The following is a 23079-nucleotide window of genomic DNA, read 5'->3' on the forward strand; positions in this document are numbered from 1 at the left end:
GACACGATCTCCATCCAGGAGAGTGGGGACTTCATCAAGAAGTCTTTGCAGAGATAACAAGTCTTTGGGGACTTCCTCAAATAGACATGATGGCATCACGCCTCAACAAGAAGCTTCGGAGGTATTGTGCCAGGTCAAGGGACCCTCAGGCAGTAGCGGTGGACGTCCTGGCGACACCATGGGTGTTTCAGTCGGTCTATGTGTTCCCTCCTCTTCCTCTCATCTCAAAAATATTGAGAATCATAAGACGAAAAAGAGTACAGACAATACTTATTGTTCCAGATTGGCCTCGAAGGGCCTGGTATTCAGATCTTCAGGAGATGCTCACAGAAGATCCGTGGCCTCTTCCTCTCAGGGAGGACCTGTTGCAGCAGGGACCCTGCGTGTTCCAGGACTTACCGCGGTTACGTTTGACGGCATGGCGGTTGAACACCGAATCCTAGCGGGGAAGGGTATTCCGGAAGAAGTCATCCCTACTCTGATAAAGGCTAGGAAGTAGGTGACGGCGAAACATTATCACCGTATCTGGAGGAAGTATGTATCTTGGTGTGAAGCCAAGAATGCTCCTACGGAAGGTTTCCACTTAGGCCGTTTTCTCCACTTTCTACAGACAGGAGTGGATATGGGCCTAAAGCTAGGCTCCATTAAGGTACAGATTTCGGCCCTATCTATATTCTTCCAGAAGGAATTGGCTTCTCTCCCAGAATTCCAAACTTTTGTAAAGGGAGTGCTACACATCCAACCTCCTTTTGTGCCCCCAGTGGCACCATGGGACCTTAACGTGGTGTTACAGTTCCTAAAATCTCACTGGTTTGAACCTCTTCAAACAGTTGAATTAAAGTCTCCCACTTGGAAAGTGGTCATGTTGTTGGCCTTGGCATCGGCAAGGCGGGTGTCCGAATTGGCGGCCTTATCTCAAAATTCTGTAAAGGCCCATTCCACTAGGAAGGTGGGCTCTTCTTTGGCGGCTGCCCGTGGCGTTTCGGCCTTACAGCTTTGCCGAGCAGCTACTTGGTCGGGTTCAAACACTTTTGCAAAATTCTACAAGTTTGATATCCTGGCTGAGGAGGACCTCATGTTTGCTCAATCAGTGCTGCAGAGTCATCCGCACTCTCCCGCCCGGTCTAGAGCTTTGGTATAATCCCCATGGTCCTTACGGAGTCCCCAGCATCCTCTAGGACGTAAGAGAAAATAAGATTTTAAACCTACCGGTAAATCTTTTTCTCCTAGTCCGTAGAGGATGCTGGGCGCCCGTCCCAGTGCGGACATATTTCTGCATGACTTGTATATAGTTATTGCTTACATAAGGGTTATGTTACAGTTTTGATCAGTCGTTGGCTGATACTGTTTTGTTCATACTGTTAACTGGTTGCGTATATTCCAGGTTATACGGAGTGGATGGTGTGGGCTGGTGTGAATCTTGCCCTTGCCCTTAGATTAACAAAAATCCTTTCCTCGTACTGTCCGTCTCCTCTGGACACAGTTGCTCTAACTGAGGTCTGGAGGAGGGGCATAGAGGGAGGAGCCAGTGCACACCCATTCTAAAGTTCTTTATAGTGCCCATGTCTCCTGCGGAGCCCGTCTATACCCCATGGTCCTTACGGAGTCCCCAGCATCCTCTACGGACTAGGAGAAAAAGATTTACCGGTAGGTTTAAAATCTTATTATTATTATTTTTTTTTTACAGAAATAAACACACTCTCTTCTGTCACCCCTGTCTCTATCCCTCCCCTTTGGTCTGTAATCTCTCACTAATAGGGCCCTCTTCCCTCATATGCTTTTCCATCCATCATTGTTATCATCATCTCCTCCCCACTGCCTACAATGGCACCTATCTCTTGGTTTCTGCCACCCTGCTGCTTATTTGGGTATTGTAACTGCTGATGTGGAAATGTCTTCTTGATAAACGGGCTGGTGAACATGACTGAGATGGCAAATTGTAATGGAAATACTGATTAAATAGTAATTACTATTATAACAGGAATACAAGCTATTGAAGCTGAAAGAAAATTGTGTGCTCAAGGCAATAGATTATTATCTGTAAGACATTGTTCATAATCATTATATTTCTGTGCAGTTTCTTTTTTAATGCAGCTTTTTATTACCAGCACAAAATAATTACTCAAGACACATCTCACACACAGGATAAGTGCAAAGAAATTGGAATTTGTTACAAATGCAATATTTATGTTTAATTGTTAATGTACAATAGTCAATAAGCAATAAATAAAACCATTTGATGCTGATTTTTATTTTAATCAGGGAGACAAATTAGGCGAGGAAGTAGAAAAGTAGGTGTGTGTGTGGATGGGTAGTGGAGTTGAGATTGTGGACACTTGCTGTTGCCGTTACTGTTGGTCTGTCATCAATACAGTGAAGGGTGGTATGATTTTATATTTAATCCATGTGGCCCATGATTTCTAGGAAAAACACAGGAGTTCATCAGCATGCTACACAGACATAGGCTCAGTATCATATATTTACCATTTTTGTTTTTCCCTTTAGTTCCCAAACTGTGTGCCGTGGCTCTCTGGGGTGCCTCGGGACACTTGCAGGGGTTTCCTGGGTTGGTGGTCCAGGACCAATTCAAATTATTCATGGTCAATATAATAGGCAAAACCAGTGCTGGTGGCTGCCAGTCATAAAATATGTCGCCAAACAGAAGCAAATCTTGTCCCTCACCACACAACTGACCCTAAGGATGACATATAAACGTGATCTACTTAATGTAATATGTCTTTCTAAATTTCTCAATAAGAAACTTTTGGCCTAGGGGTGCCGTGAAAAAAATTCTGATATTCTAGGGCGCCGTGATTCAAAAAAGTTTGGAAACCACTGCTGCTTTAGTCAGTTCTAGTTGGTGGGTTTTTGTATTTCCAGGCTCCGGCTATCAAACAGCTAGCTGTCTTTAACACATTCTTATTGAATGTGTATAGGGAGGTCAAAAAGAGGTAAAGGGTGTATGGTGTTAGAGTTAGCAAAATAGTTAAGACCTTCTAACATTGATCATATGATGCACCTTAAATTGATAAATCTTAATTTGCCCATGGATTTCTGTGGGTTACATTCCTGTGTTTTGTTCTTTTTATCTGTCTGTCTGTCTGCCTGTCTATCATATATAAGTGAAAATTTGTCGTTATGTCTGTCTTTCTATACAAATCCACAGTTTACAAGCGAAGATTGTGAAATTTGGCATTCGAGCGTATTAAAACACGCCGGAGGGCCGGGACAGCAGCACAGAGTATATCAGGAGACAGCATAACTCCGGAATTGCTGGACCCATGTACTCCAAAATCTGTACACATCTGCCTTACACTCTGGAAACAAACACTGTGGGGGAAGACCCCCTTAGCACCCCTAGGGGTGAGGCAGTAGCACTGAGTATTACAGCAGACAGCATAACTCTGGAATGCCTACAGCAGTTTACACCAAACTTTGTACACATATGACTTTCACTCTGTAAACAAACACTGTGGGGGTCAGACACCCCTAGCACCCTTATGGGTGGGACAGCAACTCAGAGTATGTCAGCAGACAGCATAACTGTGGAAGGCCTGGACCACTTTTCACCAAACTTGGTACACATCTGACTTACAATCTGGAAACAAACTCTGTGGGGGTTAGACACCCCTATCACCCCTAGGTGTGGGACAGCAGCACAGAGTATTTCAGGAGACAGCATAACTTCCGAATGCCTGGACCTATTTACAACAAACTTGGTACACATATGACTTGCACGCTGGGAACAAACACTGTGGGGCTAAGCACCCCTAGGGGTGAGGCAGCAGCACAGAGTTTTTCAGCAGACAGCACTCTTGTAACCAGCACTGTGGGGGTAACACACCACTAACTCCCCTAGAGGTGGGCCAGCAGCACAGACTATATCAGAACATGCATGATATGTCAGTGATAACAGGGCTGCATGTGACAGGGCCAGTGACATGATGTGAGGAGGGGAATGGAGGTAGCACGAACCCACACACTGACAGTTATATAGTGGAAGTAGCACTGTCCCCCAGCAGCACAGAGCATATCAGGAGATACATAATGTGCTACGCTATATAAGAAACTGTAAATAAATCGATAATTTCAAAGGGGCACTGACATGATGTGAGGAGGGGAATGGAGCAGCAGGAAGCCACAGACTGAGAGTTGTATAGTGGGAAGAACAGGGTCCCTTGGGTGAACAAAAAGGGGTCTGGCCACTACACAAAGTGCGTCAGGAAAGCAAGATATGCCTATATGCTAGATCTCCAACCAACGTAAATTAACACACAACTAACATTCTAATTTCTGCAGCGGGGTACTCTGGTATTCCACAGGGAATAACATTGGGTGTAGAGTTGAATCTTGACCCGAAGCACCAACAGGCTAAAGCTTTGACTGTTCCCAGGATGCATTGCACTGTCTCCTATATAGCCCTGACTCCAGGCACTGGAGCTCAGCACTAGGCAGCACTGAAAAGAGCTTTTTAAGAAGACTTCAAGGCCGCAACACTTTCCATGTCATTCTGGTGGAGGTGCTGCGGCTCCATCATCTCCCCCAGCAGTGCTGCATATTCCCGCGGCCTGGTCCCGGGTACTTGTAGCGGAGGCGCACCGACTTCAGACACACACCGCTGATGCTCTCCTGGATCGCGTGGATGCACATTCCTTATAATGTCTGCTACACAGGACGGGAAGTACTGGCACCACGGATTTACCTGAGGGTGAAGTTTTAGTTGCTGGTTCAGTCACTGAGTGCCATACACCCAGTCAACCTGCAGCACCTGTGGCCAATCAGGACCCACTCTGGGCAGCGTTGTCAAGTTTGCTGACTACACTTGTGACACGTCTTACGCCCCCTGTGGGACCTCCTGCGCCATTGCAGCCACATATTGGGGGTCATTCCGAGTTGTTCGCTCGTTATTTTTTTGTCGCAGCGGAGCGATTAGTCGCTAATGCGCATGCGCAATGTCCGCAGTGCGACTGCGCCAAGTTAATTTGCTATGCAGTTAGGAATTTTACTCACGGCATTACAAGGTTTTTTTCTACGTTCTGGTGATCGTAATGTGATTGACAGGAAGTGGGTGTTTCTGGGCGGAAACAGGCCGTTTTATGGGTGTGTGCGAAAAAACGCTACCGTTTCTGGGAAAAACGCGGGAGTGGCTGGAGAAACGGAGGAGTGTCTGGCCGAACGCTGGGTGTGTTTGTGACGTCAAACCAGGAACGAAACTGACTGAACTGATCGCAGATGCCGAGTAAGTGTGGAGCTACTCAGAAACTGCTAAGAAGTGTATATTCGCAATTTTGCTAATCTTTCGTTCGCAATTTTGATAAGCTAAGATTCACTCCCAGTAGGCGGCGGCTTAGCGTGTGCAAAGCTGCTAAAAGCAGCTTGCGAGCGAACAACTCGGAATGAGGGCCATTGTCCCTCTAGTTGATCCGCCCTGGGCAGAAACTCTTTCTACCCAATGACAACAATTAAATCAGTCTTTGGTTAGACAAAAGTATACCTCCACGCTCCTCTGGTACCAAGGGGTCATCTAAACGGGCCATTTCTTCCTCACAATCCACTAATATTTAGGATATTTCTTCCGATGAGGATGGGGAATATACTGATCTGTAATACACTGATACAGTTGCTTCTGATGTTCCTGACCTAGTGGAGGCTATTAAGCTAATTCTTCAAATAAATGATGACAGTGAGCCTACTACTGCTTCTAACAAACCTGATAAGTTCAAGCGTCAGTAGGTTGCTAAAGTAGTCTTACCACATTCTGACCATTTAATTGACATACGTCAGGAATCCTGTTCGTCTCCAGGAAAGATATTTTCCCTGTCTAAAAAGATGCTAGCTTGTTATCCTATCCCTGCGGAGTTGAGTAACAAGTGTGAAACTCCACCGTCTGTGGACTCTCATGTCGCCCATCTTGTGGTGTCATCTACTCTGCCTGTCACTACTGTCACCTCACTGAAGGAACCGACGGATAAGCGTATGGAGGGATGCCTGAAGTCTATTTACTGGCGTTGTACTTAGACCCACTGTGGCAGCCTCCTGGGCTGCGAAAGGTATTGAATCATGGGTTCAGGCAATTGAGGATAAGCTACCTCAGGATTTTTCTGACACTGCCAGACAATATCTGTCATATTTTACCACAGCCTCCCAATATATTCAGGAGGCGGCCTCTGATGCAGGTGTAATGGCAGCCAAGGCATCTACTACGTTTATCCTGGCTCGTTGAATTATGTGGTTGAGGTCCTGGAAGGTGGTCCTGGACTCCAAACAGACCTTGGAGGTGCTCCCTTTTAAGGGAGACATCCTTTTTGGGGAGGATTTGAACAAGATTGTAACTGACTTGGCTACTTCCAAGACTGAGTGTCTTCCAAATTTTAATCCTTCTGTTCCAAAGGCTAAGAGTACCACCTTTCTTTCAAGAGACGTCCCCCTCACCAGTTTTGCACAACGGTTATCCCTGCGGATCCGTTAAAGGTTCAAGCTCTACACTTGGTTGTACAATCCCTCCTGGATACAGGAGTGGTAGTGTCGGTACCTCTGTCTCAGAGAGGCAGGGGTTACTAATCGACCCTGTTTCTAGTTCCGAAGCCAAATGGGCCCTTCCGGCCTATACTCAACCTCAAATCATTGAACAAGTTTGTGAGGGTATCCAAATTCCATATGAAAACTTTGCACTCTATAGTGCTGGCCATGTAACCTGAAGACTATATGGTATCCCTGGACATTCAGGATGCTTACCTGCACATACCTATTGCCATGTTGCATCAGCAATATCTGCGGTTTGCTTTTGGCAACCTACATTATCAATTCCTGGCGCTGCCTTTTGGATTGGCCACGGCCTCTTGGATCTTCACCAAGGTCATGGCCGTGATGACGGCTCTTCTCCACCATCAGGGTATCAGGATCCTGCCATATCTGGATGACTTGCTGATCCTAGTGAACTCCCAAGAGGTTCTCCTCAGTCATTTGGAACTGACTGTCCAATTCCTTCAAGCCTACGGGTGGCTCATCAACTGGAAGAAGTCCTCGCTGGTCCCTGCTCGGAGCATGGTGCACCTGAGGGCACTACTGAACACACAACCAACAAACTTCAGGACACGATCAGATATTTCCTCACTCGCCCAAGAGTGTCGATACACTCGGCGTTGCAAGTACTAGGCCTCATGGTGTCTGCTTTCGACATGGTAGAGTACTCTGAATTTAATTCCCGCCCTCTGCAGAGGTTAATCCTTTCCAAGTAGGACGGCCTGCCTAATTGGATCAGGTTTCAAATGATCTCCTTGACTCCAGAGGTTCGACTGTCACAGAGCTGGTGGCTACAGGACCAACAGTTGAACAGGGGTCGTCCCTTCTGGATCTCCAACTGGGTCCTCCTGAGAACGGACGCCATCTGCCAGCAATATCGGCAGTGTTCATCCCCGGAGTCCTCAACTTGGAAGCTGATTTCCTCAGTTGTCAGGACGTTTACGATTGAGAGTGGAGTCTTCATTCAGGAGTCTTTCAACTCCTAGTGGACAAGTAGGGCCTACCAGATGTAGACCTGATGGCGTCTCGACACAATCACAAGGTTCCAGTCTTCAGATCAAGGACAAGGGATCCTCAAGCAGTGTTCGTGGACGCACTGGCAGTTCCATGGAACTTTCGGCTGCCATACGTGTTCCCTCCAGTGTCACTCCTGCCCAGGGTTCTACGGAAGTTCAAGCAAGAAATAGGAATACTAATTCTAGACGCTCCAGCGTGGCCCAGACGGCATTGGTTCTCAGACCTGCATGGTCTATCGATAGAGCGTCCTCTTCTACTTCCTCAACACCCAGACCTTCTCGTTCGGTGCCCTTGTGTCTATCCGGACCTGGCCATACTGGCTTTGACTTCGTGGCTCTTGAAGCTTCACTCCTGAGGGCCAAAGGATTCTCTGAGGCAGTTATTCAAACTATGTTGAAGACTCGCAAACCGGCTTCTGCACAGATTTATTACAGGGTCTTGAATTCTTATTTCACATGGTGTGCTGCTAAGAATTATGATGCCTGTTCATTCAGAACTTCAAGGCTTTGTGCTTTTCTGCAACAAGGCCTAGATTTAGGCTTTCGTCTGGCCTCCCTCAAGGTTCATATGTCTGTTTTGTCGGTGTGGTTTCACAGGAAAATTGCGTCTATTCCTGACGTTCATACTTTCACTCAGGGTGTTTTTTTTTTTTACAATAGTTTTTATTGAAGTTTATGAATAGCAGTTACAAATTCAATAAAGAGCATTTAGATATAAAACAGCGGAGTATTAGCTATCATTTCTATAAAGAAGTCAGTTAAACATAGATGTAGAGAAAAGAAAAAGAAACAAATAGAGCTGAAAGAGAAAGAGAAAAAAAAAAAAAAAGAAAAAAAAGGGGGGGGGGGGGGGGGAGGGGAAGGGGAGAAGCCAACATGCCCATCTGTATGGTAAACAATATAGTCAAGAATATTAACTTCATTGAGACACATGAACCTATAGGAAATTAGGAGATCTCCTGACCTGAGGTCTATGTGGTCAAATTCATTTCTAGCTCAAATTTATGTGCATAAGGGGGGTGATATAAGATTGTCCATGGTAAGGTGTGGGATGTCAACCCAGGGGGAGTTACTTCTTCTGATATAGTCATCCCATTTCAGCCAACCAGCAATAACACGGGAGCCAGACTGGGAATATTGTTTACCTGACGTTTCAAAGACATGATGATTATGAATTTTCTTTTTAATGGCTATAATGTCAGGTAATTTTGCTGATTTCCATAATTGGGCTATGGAGGCTTTCGAAGCTATAAGAATGTGTCCCAGTAAGTACGTATCTGAGACAGCTACGTGCGGGTGGGGGTAGTGAAATAGGGCTATAAGAGGGTCCAAGGGGACAGTATATCCAAGCACATCTGAGATTAGGACAAAAACTTCTTTCCACAAAGGTTGTAACATTGGGCAGGACCAAAACACATGCATAATGTTCCCAATCTGTCCACACCCCCTCCAGCAGTAGGGGGAGACATCCGGCCATATCTTATGCAGCCGATCTGGGGTGAGGTATGCTCTGTGGATTAATTTAAAAAACATTTCCGAATGACCTATACAGCGTGAAATTTTAAAGCATGAGTGATAAATTCTCAACCATATCTCTTCAGTGAATACATTGGGCAGGTCAGCTTCCCACCTACTTTGGGACCCAAACGTATGGGTCGTCATTTCTGAAATTAAGTAATTATACCATCTGGAGACATTGCCTCTACTCTGTTTGGTGCGAGCAAGAAGAGGGAGCATCTTGGGAAGATATTTAATAGCTGAGGGGTTGGGGCGATGTCTGGAGAGCCAGTTTCGTATTTGGAGATACTTATAGAAGTCCTGTTTCTGAATGTGGAAATGCGTTTGCAAATGGGTGAATGGGACTAACATACCCTGTGAATGGATATCCTGGAGCGTCAGTAGGCCCCGGTCTGACCAGGAGCGTAGGGACAGGTTGGGGATCATTAGAGTTATCGTTTTTAATGAAAGCTGGGGGAAAGGGAGAGATTGCTTAGCTTCGGGTGAGAGGAGAGTATGCCAGGCAGTTAATGTGCATTGGATCGCTTTATTTTTATGAATTGACATAGGGATAGCAGACATTGGGAGCCACAACAGATCTGCCAGGCAGAATGGAGACACTGTTGTCTGTTCGACAAGTACCCATGGTTTCACTGTATCTACGTCGATCCAATCTCTGATTTGGCTCAAAATGCACGCTTTGTGGTAGTTTTCTATATCAGGGTAGGCTGCTCCTCCCTTGACCTTAGGGGCTGAAAGAGTGGATCTAGCTATTTTAGGTTTTTTCCCCGCCCAGATGTAGTTGGAAAGGATCTTATTAAAATCGTTACAAGTTTTCTTCGGGAGAGGACGAGGGATAGTTCTAAAAAGGTACATTAGCTTCGGTAGGAGCACCATTTTTGCCGCCGCCACGCGCCCAAGCCAGGAGACATCCTGCAACATCCAGTCTTTGGTAAGTGTTCTAAATGCTGCTAGAAGTGGGTCAAAGTTACATGTCAGGAGATCTTCCTCCCTAGAGAGGTGGACTCCCAGGTATCGAAGGGATAGTGATTGCCAGGAGTATTTGTATTTTGTTTTCAGGGAGAGGACTCCGTCTGTATTTATGTTCAGTGGGAGGGCTTCGGTTTTAGCGGTATTAAGCTTGTAGTACGACATTTTAGCATATTGGTCAAGGATAGCATGTAGGTGGGGTAAGGAGGATCTCGGTTGCAAGAGACAGAGCAAAATATCATCTGCAAAGAGACTTATCTTGTGCTGTTTCCCGCCTATATGGGGACCCAAGATTAGATTATCTCTTCTAATACATTCCGCTAATGGTTCAATCGCTAGAGCGAATATTAATGGGGACAGGGGGCATCCTTGTCGGGTACCATTAGTAATTTCAAATCTCGTAGAATGGCACCCATTCGTGAATACTCTAGCTGATGGGCAGGAATATAGGGCTAATATAGAGTTAAGAAAGCGGCCTCTAATGCCAAACCTGCGGAGTGTATGCTGCATATAATTCCAATGGAGTCTGTCGAATGCCTTTTCGGCATCAAGTGAGAGGAGCAAGAGAGGTTGATCAGCCTGTCGGCAGTGTTCAATGATATTGATCACTCTCCTAGTGTTATCAGAAGCCTGTCTACCTACCACAAATCCAACTTGATCCGGGTCGATCAGGGCGGGTAAAAGGGGAGCAAGTCTATTTGCTATTAGTTTCGCAAAAAGTTTGACATCAACATTGAGCAAAGCTATGGGGCGATAGTTTTGGACGGAAGTGGGTGATTTGCCGGGTTTCGGGATTGTTACAATTTGGGATTCTAGCATTTCTTTCGGGAAATAGGAGTTGGTGGAGGCTTCATGAAACACATTTAATAAGGTAGGGGCGAGCAGTTTATCAAATTGCTTATAGAAGTTAGACGGGTATCCGTCTGGGCCAGGGGCCTTATTAAGGGGAAGGGAGTTAATAGCCGTGTTTATTTCCTCCAGAGTCCATGGGGAGTCAATGAGTTCAGTGTCTTGTTTCGACAAAGATGGGAGGGGGAGAGTCTGGAGGAACTCAGAAATTTCCAGAGGCTCAGGTTGAGGAGTATCAGGGTCATTTTTTAAATTATATAATTGGCAGTAGTAGTCCGCGAACGCGTTGGCTATATCTGAGGGGTCCATAACTTTGGTGCCCTTGGAATTATATACTGCTTGTATCCGTTCTCGAGCTCTGCGTCCACGAAGTTTACGAGCAAGAAGTCTTCCCGCTCTATTGCCTAAGGAATAATATGTTTGGTTAAGCCGCTGAATGTTGCGGTGGACCTCAGCAAGCGCAAAGGAATTAACTTTGTCCCTGGCTGATAGTAGCTTAGAGAAAATGGCTTTGTTTGAGGGGTCTTTTTTATGGGCCTTCTCTAGTGAAGCGACCTCCTGCTCCGCAGAGGCCAGCTGTTGGCGTGAGTCTCGTTTCAATTTAGCCGCGATTTGTATCGCTGAGCCTCGGACCACGGCTTTCAACGCACACCAATGGGTGAACGTAGAGGTGTCTGATGGTTGATTAGTGCATAAGTACAATTCCAAAGCCGCCTGTACAGCCTGTAGGCCCTCAGGTTTATTTAATAGATGGGAACCTAATCTCCAGGGTCCCGGGGGGGCATTATATGAGAAGACATCCCAGCTCAGAAATAGAGGGGAATGGTCCGACCACGTCATTGGCAAGATGGTAATCTTGCGTATAGAGGCTAACGTTGGTCTATCTGCAATGGCCATGTCAATTCGGGAGTATGATCTATGTACATGTGAATAAAAGGTGTAGTCTCGTGTCGTGGGATTTTTAACTCTCCAGGCATCATACCAGTTGTATTCAGCTAATAAAGTTTTAAAGGGCCCGGCTGACTTATGGGGTTTTAGCAGATGAGGAAGTATAGGCGGGTTGGATCTATCTATGTTAGAATCCGGGGCTATATTAAAATCGCCCAGAAGCAAAACAGCTCCCCTGGACTTCTCCTGGAGGGTTTGAAAGAGCTTTCTACAAAAAGGAATCTGCTTGGTGTTAGGCGCGTAGCAGCAGGCAATGGTTACCTCAACTTTTTCCAGATGGCCAACCAGTATTAGGTATCTGCCATCTGGGTCTGAGTATTGGGTCGAAAGCACAAACGGGCAGTTATGGGCTATAAGAATAGCTACCCCAGCCTTCTTAACAGGGCCATTGGCCGTATAACATTGGGGGTATTTAGGGTTAGAGAAACGTGGGGGATTAGTACTTGGGAAGTGTGTCTCTTGCACGGCTGCAATATGTGCTTTTTGTTTAGTGAAATAAGTAAGGGCTAGTTTCCTCTTGTGGGGAGAGTTCAGCCCCTTAGCGTTAATTGAGATAACATTCACCATGGGTCAAGAAAAGGGACTGCGTAGCATAAGCGACTCAAAGGATGTAAATAAAACATACTCGACAATAGAGGTGACGTAGATTGGCTTACAAAACTGGGAGATGGGAAAAAAACAAAAATAAAACGTGGAAAATAAAAAACAACAAAGAACATAACTAGTCTCCCTTGAGACCAGAACCAGACGCCTTGACCAGGCATCTGTGTAAAACTTTTGGGGGTTAGTGGCATGACAACCATCCACCACCCCCGCCCAGGGATATGTGTGAACCTCCAACCCAGCCCCGCCCCCCCCCCCCCGAGTCCCCCCCCCCCCCGCACCGCCCGGGATTTACCCACGGCGCCCCGGAGGAGGGAGGGGGGGCCCCGGGGGGGGGGAAGCCAAGCCAGGCGTCCAGTATCGTTAAATCTACATATTGTAATAAACCGAAATAGGTAACCGTAACAAGAAGGAGGAGAGGAAAAAACTTTGAGTTGACCGGTCTATCTTAAAGGTAGTTCTTGGCCACACACATCCTCCTCTTAAATTTAAACCTCTCAAAGAACATGAATATATTAGAACGCTGAAAAAGCTGGAGAGAACATTAACCTGTTAGGTGAAAGGAGGGAATGCATGTATCAAAGCAATATATACTTTAAATGCGACATATGAAGAGTCAGCCATCGCCTAGACTTGACTCCTACTTCACTGTGGACCAGTCCTGTTGAAGTCTACGCTGAGGAGAGGAATCTCCCCCGGGTGAACTCGTAATATTCCAGGAGCTCAGGAGCTTCATTCCTTCATCGACATTATCAATCGCGATCGTGGAACCCTCACGTGCAATGAGAAGCTTGACAGGGAATCCCCAACGGTAAGAGATATTGGCTTTCCTTAGTGCCAATGTGATGGGATGAAAGGAGCGGCGTCTGAGGAGGGTAGTTTGAGACAGGTCTCCAAATAGTTGCAGGTCCCCAAGAGCCTTTGCGGTATCTGATGATGGTCTTGATGCTTTAAGAATTGCCTCTTTAATATGAAAATAATGCATTTTCATCAAAACATCTCTTGTAGCGTGGGCCGGGGCTGCTCTGGCTTTAGGAAGTCTGTGGATCCTGTCAATAAGGAGATCAGCCGATGAGGCCTGCGGTAGGAGTTTTCCGAATAGGTTAACAGCAAAATCATGAAGGCTACTGTTAGATATCTCCTCAGGAACCCCGCGCAGTTTAATATTGCTCCGTCTAGATCTGTCCTCGAGATCTGCGATCTTATCTCTAAGTTTGTGTACCTCATCCTCTAGGTTATCGTGGGAGTCCAATAATTGGTTATGTGACCCCACCACCTCCTCCATTTTTGTTTCCAGATGGTTGGTGCGGTCTCCTATCTCGTCGATGGATTGCTGACATGCTTGGAGAGTGGAGCGAAACTCCGCCGCGATGTCTGATTTAAATTGCGACATGAGCAATTTCATTGTACCCACTGTTAACGCATCAGAGTCGTTGACAGCTGCCATGGATGGGGAGGGCTGTCTCGGGGGAGATGTGTCAGAGGGAAGAGGTATAGGCGGGGGGTCAGCCTTCTTCATCTGTGGTTTATCTCCCATTTTTTTAGGAGGTTGAGGGGAAGATTTAAAGAATGATATTTGTGATACAGATTTGGAGGCTTTCTGACGCTTGGGAGCCATAACAGAGGTCAGGATGATTTGGGGGAACTGTCAGAGTTGCAAGTGTTGAGAGCGAGGGTTCCACACGCTGGGTTACCAATCGGTGCACATCCCGGGCCGGGACGGTGGAGGGAAAAGTAGTAATCAAATCAAATCGCAGCCATCATGTGTGGATGGAGCTTTCCCACCAGGGGGAGTGTAGTATATCAGAGTGGACACTAGATGGAGCCTCCGGGCCAGCAGCCAGCTATAATGTAGTAGGTAATGTGATATAATATATTGGGGGACAGGGGTATTTCGTAGGGGGGGCTGTGTTGGAGGAGTAAATATGAATGGGGTCCAGCTTTATGACCAGCCGTGCAGGAGAGTCAGCTCTAAGGCTGATCGATCAGGCCACCGTGTAGTCTGTGGGGCCTTACTCTCTTCCACCATCCAAGAGCAGGGGGGAGGGGGGGGGGAACCCAGGGGAGACCCGGCTTCTTTTGTGTATGAGGCTTCTGTCTTACCTCGTCCCTCCGATTGGGCCCCCTCCACCGCTGACAGGGTCCAGGGATTCTGCTGTGCCTCTGGTCCCGCTTTGAAGCTCCCTGCGCCGGGTGCCGCCGAGAAGCCGCCAGCCGCGCACTTGTTTCCAGCCTCCCGCCGCCGCCTCCGAGTTCCAAGCTCCCCGCTGTAGTTGCTGGGGGGAACACGTCTGTGCTGCAAGCGTCGGTCCACGGGGCCCCAGGGATCAGGTATGCAGCGGCTGAGACGTGGGGAAGGGCAGGCGTCCTCTCCGCCGATCGCGGTCCCGCAGCTGGGGAGGTATATAAATTGAGCCCGGGGATTCAGGAGCTCATGTAGGCCGCAACCCGCAGAGGCCCAGTAACGGACCTCCCGGCTCCGCAGCTCACTCCTAGGGGTCCCCGAACAGTGCAGGCTATGAAGGCTGTGAAGGAGGGGGAAAATTTTCAGCCACCCCAAGTATTTCTGTCTGAATTATATTTTATAAAGCAGGAGCTCCTCAAACACACATCCCGCTGCAGCTCCAGCTAGGCCACGCCCCCACTCAGGGTGTTTTAAGTATTCAGCCTCCCTATTTCCCTCCTGTGGCTCCATGGAATCTGTCTGTTGTCTTAAATGCCCTGCAAGAGTCTCCATTCGAACCTCTTGAGTCTGTGTATCTTAACTGTCTTACACTTAAAGTCGTGTTTTTATTGGCTATTGCCTCTGCTAGGTGGATGTCAGACTTAGGAACTTTGTTCTGTCGTCCACCCTTTCTGATTTTTCACCGTGACCGGGCAGTTCTTGGAACTCGCCCTAGTTATCTACCTAAGGTGGTATCATCTTTTCATCTTAACCAATAGTTTGTGTTTCCGACCTTTATCTCTTCTGGTTTGTCCTCCAAAGAGAGGTCTTTGGATGTGGTACGGGCTCTCCTTATTTACGTAGAGAGGACTGCCTCCCTCTGGAGGTCAGATACCCTTTGTGTACTTTTTGGTTTTCAAAAACGTGGCTGGCCTGCGAATAAGCAGACCTTGGCCAGATGGATTAGAATGGTGATTGCACAAGCCTATGTGCAGGCTGGTCTCCCAGCTCCTGCTGCTATTAAAGCCCATTCTACTCAGTCTGTTGGACCTTCTTTGGTGGCCTGCCGAGGCGCATCCGCTGAACAGTTGTGTAAGGCGACTACGTGGTCCTCTGTGAGCACATTCATCAGGTTCTATGCCTTCGATATTTCCGCCTCCCAGGATGCTTCCTTTTGGCAGCTGGTTCTTGTGCCCGCTACAGTGCGTCCCCTTCCATTAGGAACTGCTTTAGGACATCCCAGATGTTATTCCCTGTGGAATACGATTGTTCCCCGCTGCAGAAAAGGAGATTTATGGTAGACTTACCATAGTTAAATCTGTTTCTGCGAGGTACACTGGATTCCACAGGGTGCCCACCCTGATGCACTTAGCTTCTTTGGGTTTGTATGGCATTAGCCACTGGTACCTGCTCCTGTCGTGAGAATGTTGTTCTATGTGACTAACATCTGCCGTCTCTTTTACCTGCTACTGCATTGGACTGGTTAACGAAACTGAGCTCCAGTGCCTGGAGGCGGGGCTATAGAGGAGGCGGTGCAATGCATCCTGGGAACAGTTAATGCTTTAGCCTGTTAGTGCCTTGGATCAAGATCCAACTCTACACCCCGATGTTGTTCCTTGTGGAATCCAGTGTACTTCGCAGAAAGAAATTTAACTATGGTAAGTCTACCATAAATCTCCTTTTACCATCCTCAGTAGCAAAGCACGGGTATTCAGCTATCTACAATGTTATTTATACTGTGTGTTTAATATTTACAATTTTTTTTGTAAACAGACATTCTTAAAATCCCAGGCAACACCGGGTACTCCAGCAAGTAACATAAATAAAATGATCAGGGTCGCAACTATCGCTGGTACCCACTGCAATAAAAGCCTGCGGCAGTATCAGCAGTACTAATGATAAGTCAGACCAACTCATTATAGTATGTTTTGGTTGGCCTTAATAAAGAAGGAGGCGAAAGCAGTTCAGTAAAACGGAAGGCATCCTCTCCGCTTCTCTTCCCTCTTCTCGCTTCCTACCCTCTGAGACTCTAAAGTACTGCTTTTGCCACCAGGAATCTGACGCAGGATTGCAGCCCATCTGGGATTCCACCAGACAGCCCGGAAATCAGGACATCTGTCCTGAGGCTGCCTGAGCCCGGGCAGGTGGTCTCCGGAAATCCCACTGGCTACAGCCCTCCACTGCTGTGCTCACATAAAAGCCTGCCTATCACTTGTGCTGCTGTCCATGGTCTGCCTCCTCCGAGTCGTTCTTTGGAACGCAGGTGGAAGTTTGTACTGCAGTGATACAGCAGAGCGCCATGTGTCTGTGCTGCGGGATTGGACAGGAATCAATGCAGAGAGCCAGAGTGGTATAAAGGGAAGAGGGTTATGGACGGTTGTCCGACCTTGCTGCTGCTGCACATTGCAGAAGGCCCCTGCATCTGCACATTCCAAGCCTTCTCCTCACATGCAGCATCAGGCTAGCGTGTCCCTCTGCCTGAGAGGAACTCTTTGCCATTTGGACCCAGGTGAATATCCAAAGTTAGCCTAGCCAATCCCCTGTTGTCCTAGTCATGCAGGGAAAGAGCCCTGCAACCATATTCTACAACAAACATTGATGTACAGTACATGCATGGGAGCGTTGTGTCTGCAGCAAGTGCGGCTTGATGACTAGTGAACAGCCTCCCCACCGATGTACGTATGTGACAGAGCAAAACTTCGGTATCTAATCAGAGTTTAGATGATTCAGAATTCCTGAAAGTAAGCATTTGGATTGTATTTCAGTGATGGGTGACCTGATGGGCTCAAAAGAATACATTTGATCTCTGACTTACCACTAAAGTGCCGCTACATGCCAGTCAGAACATCCACTTATGTTGTTACTCTTTCCCTGAGCATGCAGAGGATTGACGGAGACCGTATGGGGCATAGACCAGTGGAATGCAGGTAAAGTGTCGCTGGGCTGCCTGTTTCCATACAGTTAAAAATAAACCCATTTAGTTAACTAAAGGTTTTTACTTCATACTTTAACTTTTGTATCACCGGTCAGACCATAACACTTTTGTAGCAAGATCCTGGGTCCGACCTGGAATTTTAAACATGGTTCCAATCTGTGAGAGACCCCATTCCCACTGTGGCTCTGAAACAGGTTATTCCCAGGTCGTTGCCGTTTACACTGTACATGGAAACATAGAATTTGGCGGCAGATAGGAACTTGGCCTATCTAGTCTGCCCTTTTTTTAATTGTTTAGGCACTCTCAAACCCTTTTGAACACTGTTGTTTGTAATTAATATTCATATGTCTATCCCAAGCAAGTTTAAATTGCTCTAATGACGTAGGCTCTACCACCGCTAATGGGAGGCTATTCCACTTATCCACTACCCTTTCTGTGAAGTACTTTTTCCTTAAATTTCCCCTGAACCTGCCTCCCTCCATTTTCAATGTATGTGTTTTAATACTTTTCATTTGAAGAATGTTTCCCTCCTGGGCCTTGTTTAAACAGTTTGGTGATGTAACACATGCACTATTTTAGTTGCCCTTCTTTGTACGCTCTCTAATGTATTTATGTCCTTCTGGAGATACGGTCTCCAGAACTGGAAACCGTTTTCCAGATGAATCCGTACCAATGACGTATACAGTGGCATTAGTACTTCTTTTTTCTTCTGCTGATTCTTCTCCCTATGCAACAAATCATCTGACTTGCCTTCCTCATTGCTTTGTTGCATTGCTTTCCTGCCTTTCCTCCTCAGTAGTTTGCATTATAGTGCCCTTGATACTATATTTAGCCTTTGGGTTTTTGAGACCCAAGTGCATGATTTTGCATTTTTTGGCATTAAACTGTAGTTGCCACGTTCTTGACCATTTCTCAAGTCTACCTAGACCATCAATCATTTGTTTTACCCCTCATGGTGTATCTACCCTGTTGCGTATCTTTGTGTCATTTGAAAACATGCATACTTTCCCTTCGGTACTATACCATTTGCAGTGTCACCAACAAATTTATTAAAGAGCACTGGTCCAAGTACAGATACCTGGGGTACTCCACTGGTAAAATTTCCTTCCATAGAATGCACTCCTTTTACTACAACTGTGTGTCTCCTATCCTGCAACCAGGTTTTTATCCATTTAACTGTTTTCTGATCCAATTCCATGCTTTTGAGTTTATTTAGCAGTCTGCGATGTGAGCCAGTGTCAAATGCCTTACTAAAGGCTAGATATGCTACATCTAGCCCCCCCCCCCCCCCCCCCGTTCCCTTGAGCTATTATTTTAGTCACAGAGTCTGTAAGATTTGTTTGGCATGATCTCCCCCCAGGAAATCCATGCTGTTTTGGGTCCTTTAACTTGTTTAATTTAAAATATTCCAGTACTCTTTTAATAGTGTTTCCATTACATGGGTGCATTCTGACAGTTTGTCCCCCGACTGCCCACTGCGGCTGGAAGGTATAGGCTTTCCCCATTATGTAAACTAGAAGCATAGAAACATAGAATTTGATGGCAGATAAGAACTACTTGGCCCATCTAGTCTGCCCTTTTTTTTTTTTAACCATATTTTTATCTCAAAACTTATTTGATCCTTATTTCTTTGTAAGGATGTCCTTATGTGTATCCCATGCAGGTTTAAATTGCTCTACTGTCTTATCCTCTACCACCTCTGAAGGGAGGCTATTCCACTTGTCCACTACCCTTTCTGTGAAGTAATTTTTCCTCATATTTCTCCTGAACCTCCCCCCCTCCAGTCTCAGTGCATGTCCTCGTGTCCTATTGCTTCTCTTAATATGGAGAATGTTTCCCTCCTGTACTTTGTTAAAACCCTTGATATATTTGAAAGTTTCAATCATGTCCCCCCTTTCCCTTCTCTCCTCCAAACTATACATATTGAGATTTTTTTAGTCTTTCTGGGTATGTTTTGTGATATAGGCCATGCACCATTTTAGTTGCCCTTCTTTGTACTGTCTCTAATGTATTAATATTCTTTTGAAGATATGGCCTCCAGAATTGAATACAGTATTCTATATGAGGCCGTACCAATGACCTATACAGTGGCATTATTACGTCTTTCTGCTGCTGATTCCTCTCCCAATGCAGCCAAGCATCTGACTAGCCTTCCTCATTGCTTTGTTACATTGCTTACCTGCCTTTAAGTGACCTGAATTAGTGACTCCTAGATCCCTTTCCTCCTCAGTAGTTTCCAGTATAGTGCCATTAATACTATATTTAGCTTTTGGATTTTTGAGACCCAAGTGCATGATTTGCATTTTTGAGCATTAAACTGTAATTGCCACACTCTTGACCATTCCTCTAGTCTACCTAGATCCTCAGTCATTTGTTTTACCCCACCTGGTGTGTCTACCATGTTGCACATACCTTTGTGTCTTTAGCAAAAAGGCATACTTTCCCTTTAATGCCATTTGCAATGTCACCAATAAAGATATTAAAAAGTACTGGTCCAAGTACAGATCCCTGGGATACTCCACTGGTGACATTTCCCTCCTGTGAATGCACTCCATTTACCACAACTCTCTGTTTTCTATCCTGCAACCAAGATCATATCCATTCAATAATCCTAGTATCCAATCCCAAACCTCCAGTTTATTTAGCAGACCTGGGCCAAAATTTACTAAGAATTCGAGTTTGTCCGGGAATTCACTAAGCACCAATCTCTGCAGTGTTTGGACTATTTGTAATGGTTTGATTAGCAAAGTTCAGAAATACGAATGAATAGACCATCGGTCAAACACGGCTGTTATTTCATACAATACGGGCATTCACTATTCATTCGTATTTGGGTGTTAGTCTCTGAGTGCTCAACTGCGGGTGTATTTTTTTGCGATTCGTTAAAAAAAAGCAGCAAAAAAATAGACCTGCTTTTTCCAGGCGAGTTTGGATAATCATGCACGGATCAGTGAGATCTGTGCATGTTTATCTATGGGAAAGGGTCTGTTTACTGTAAAAACGTGAAAAATAATTGCGTGGGGTCCCCCCTCCTAAGCTAAACCAGCCTCGGGCTCTTTGAGCCGGTCCTGGTTGAAAAAATATGGGGGAAAAATTGACAGGGGTTCCCCCATATTTGATCAACCAGCACGGGCTCTGCGCCTGGTCCAAAAAATACGGGGGACAAAAAGCGTAGGGGTCCCCCGTATTTTTTGAACCAGCACCGGGCTCCACTAGTCAGAGAGATAATGCCACAGCCGGGGGACACTTTTATATAGGTCCCTGCGGCCCTGGCATTAAATCACTAACTAGTCACCCCTGGCCGGGGTACCCTGGAGGAGTGGGAACCCCTTAAATCAAGGGGTCCCCCCCCTCCAGCCACCCAAGGGCCAGGGGTGAATCCCGAGGCTGTCCCCCCCCCCATCCATAGGCTGCGGATGGGGGGCTGATAGCCAAGTGTAAAATAAAGGAATATTGTTTTTTACGCAAGAACTACAAGTCCCTGCAAGCCTCCCCCGCAAGCTGGTACTTGGAGAACCACAAGTACCAGCATGTGGGGGTTAAACGGGCCCGCTGGTACCTATAGTTCTTCTGCAAAAAAAAATACCCAAATAAAAACAGGACACACACACCTTGAAAGTACAACTTTATTACATACATTCCGACACACACATACTTACCTATGTTCAGATGCCGACTCGGCCCACGTCTCGACGTCGATTCCAGGGTACCTGAAAATAAAATTATACTCACCTAAATCCAGTGTGTCTTGTCCTTTTTTAATCACGTACTTGGCAAAAAAACAAACCGCCCCTGACTCCTGTCAAAGAGGGTCCCTTCAGCCAATCAGGGAGCGCCACGTCGTGGCACCCTCCTGATTGGCTGTGACCTCCTGTAGTGTCAGTGAGGCTGTGCAGTGAAGATACAATGTAGCGCATAGGCGCACCATTGTATCCAATGATGGGAACTTTGCGGTCAGCAGTGAGGTTAATTTCGGTCAACCGCTGACCGCAAAGTTCCCACCATTGGTTACAATGGAGCGCATAGGCGCTATATTGTATCTCTGCCGTGTGCTGCCTCACAGACACTACAGGAGCACACAGCCAATCAGGAGAGTGCCACGATGTGGCGCTCCCTGATTGGCAGAAGGGACCCTCTTTGACAGTAGTCAGGGGGGGTCCTGGCAGTCGGGGAAAGGGGTCCCATGTGAAAACATGGGACCCCTTTCAGTGCGTGGTCGGGTTTCCGTTTTTTTATTTTGCAAAATACGTGGATTATACAAAGGAAAGAAGATACCCTGGATTATGTGAGTATAATTTTTTCACAGGTACCCCTAGGATTCTACATGGAGAAGAGGACCGAGCCACGTGTGAACATAGGTAAGTATGTATGTTTGGAGGTGTGCATGTATTTAATAAACTTATACTATCACGGTGTGTGTGTTCTGTTTTTTGTTGGGTATTTTTTTAGTAGTAGTACTACAGGTACCAGCGGGCCCGGTTTTCCACCGCATGCTGGTACTTGTGGTTCTCCAAGTACCAGCTTGCGGGGGAGGCTTGCTGGGATTTGTAGTACTGATACTTAAAACAATATTCTCTTTTTTTACACAAGGCTATCAGCCCCCTATCCGCCGCCCTTGGATGGGGGGGACAGCCTCGGGCTTCACCCCTGGCCCTTGGGTGGCTGGAGGGAGGGGGACCCCTTGATTTAAGGGGTTCCCACTCCTCCAGGGTACCCCGGCCAGGGGTGACTAGTTGGGTATGTAATGCCAGGGCCGCAGGGACCAGTATAAAAGTGTCCCCCGGCTGTGGCATTATGTACCTGGCTAGTGGAGCCCGGTGCTGGTTTAAAAAATACGGGGGACCCCTACGCTTTTTGTCCCCCGTATTTTTAAAACCAGGACCAGGCGCAGAGCCCGATGCTGGTTGTTGAAATATGGGGGAACCCCTGACATTTTTTTCCCCATATTTTTTCAACCAGGACCGGCTCAAAGAGCCCGAGGCTGGTTTTGCTTAGGAGGGGGGACCCCACGCATTTATTTTTCCGAATTTAAACTATTTCTATTTTTTTTTAAAGATGCACAATGAAACCCTGCACGGATCTCACAGATTCGGCCGAGTTTCATTGCTGTAATGTCGGCAGTGTTTTACTGTTCACTCCTGTAAAACACTGCCAAAAAATACAAATGACATCGACATCGGAAAATACGAAAATGTAAAATACGGCAGCTTAGTAAATGAGGCAAAAAGTTGCACAATAACACATTCAATGTCATTCCTGATGAATCTCCTTCCAAATCGGCACAAATACGAATTTTAGTAAATATACCCCCTGGTTTGGATAACCCGGTTTACACGATTATCATGGCAAAATCCTGGGTTTTTTAAATGGCAATGGAAAAGGGGTATTATAGTTAGTTGCAGTCTTTTTCTATTTCACAAACTTACGTTTTCAGCAATAACGTCTGTGCTTTAATTTCATTTCCTATTTCTGTACTCTGCAAGTGGTTCCAGAATTCTAAAATATTCCTCATGAACGCTGATGCCCATTTTCTGTTATCTAGTGATGTAGTTTAT

The 23079-nt window shown here is 46.3% G+C and overlaps 1 protein-coding gene and 1 long non-coding RNA gene across 8 annotated transcripts in view; one reads left to right on the forward strand and one right to left on the reverse strand.

The window, feature by feature from the left end:
- SPIDR (scaffold protein involved in DNA repair) overlaps positions 1-23079 on the forward strand; it is a 1299263-nt gene that overhangs the window by 649287 nt on the left and 626897 nt on the right. The gene's annotated exons all lie outside the window — the stretch shown is intronic.
- The window catches only part of LOC134928212 (uncharacterized), a 58750-nt gene continuing 37906 nt past the window's right edge, over positions 2236-23079 (reverse strand). Inside the window, exon 2 of the long non-coding RNA XR_010177856.1 lies at positions 2236-2420. This is a non-coding gene — a long non-coding RNA (uncharacterized LOC134928212). The remainder of the gene's footprint in view (positions 2421-23079) is intronic.

This window comes from Pseudophryne corroboree, chromosome 5, assembly GCF_028390025.1.
Source record: "Pseudophryne corroboree isolate aPseCor3 chromosome 5, aPseCor3.hap2, whole genome shotgun sequence".
NCBI lineage: Eukaryota > Metazoa > Chordata > Amphibia > Anura > Myobatrachidae > Pseudophryne > Pseudophryne corroboree.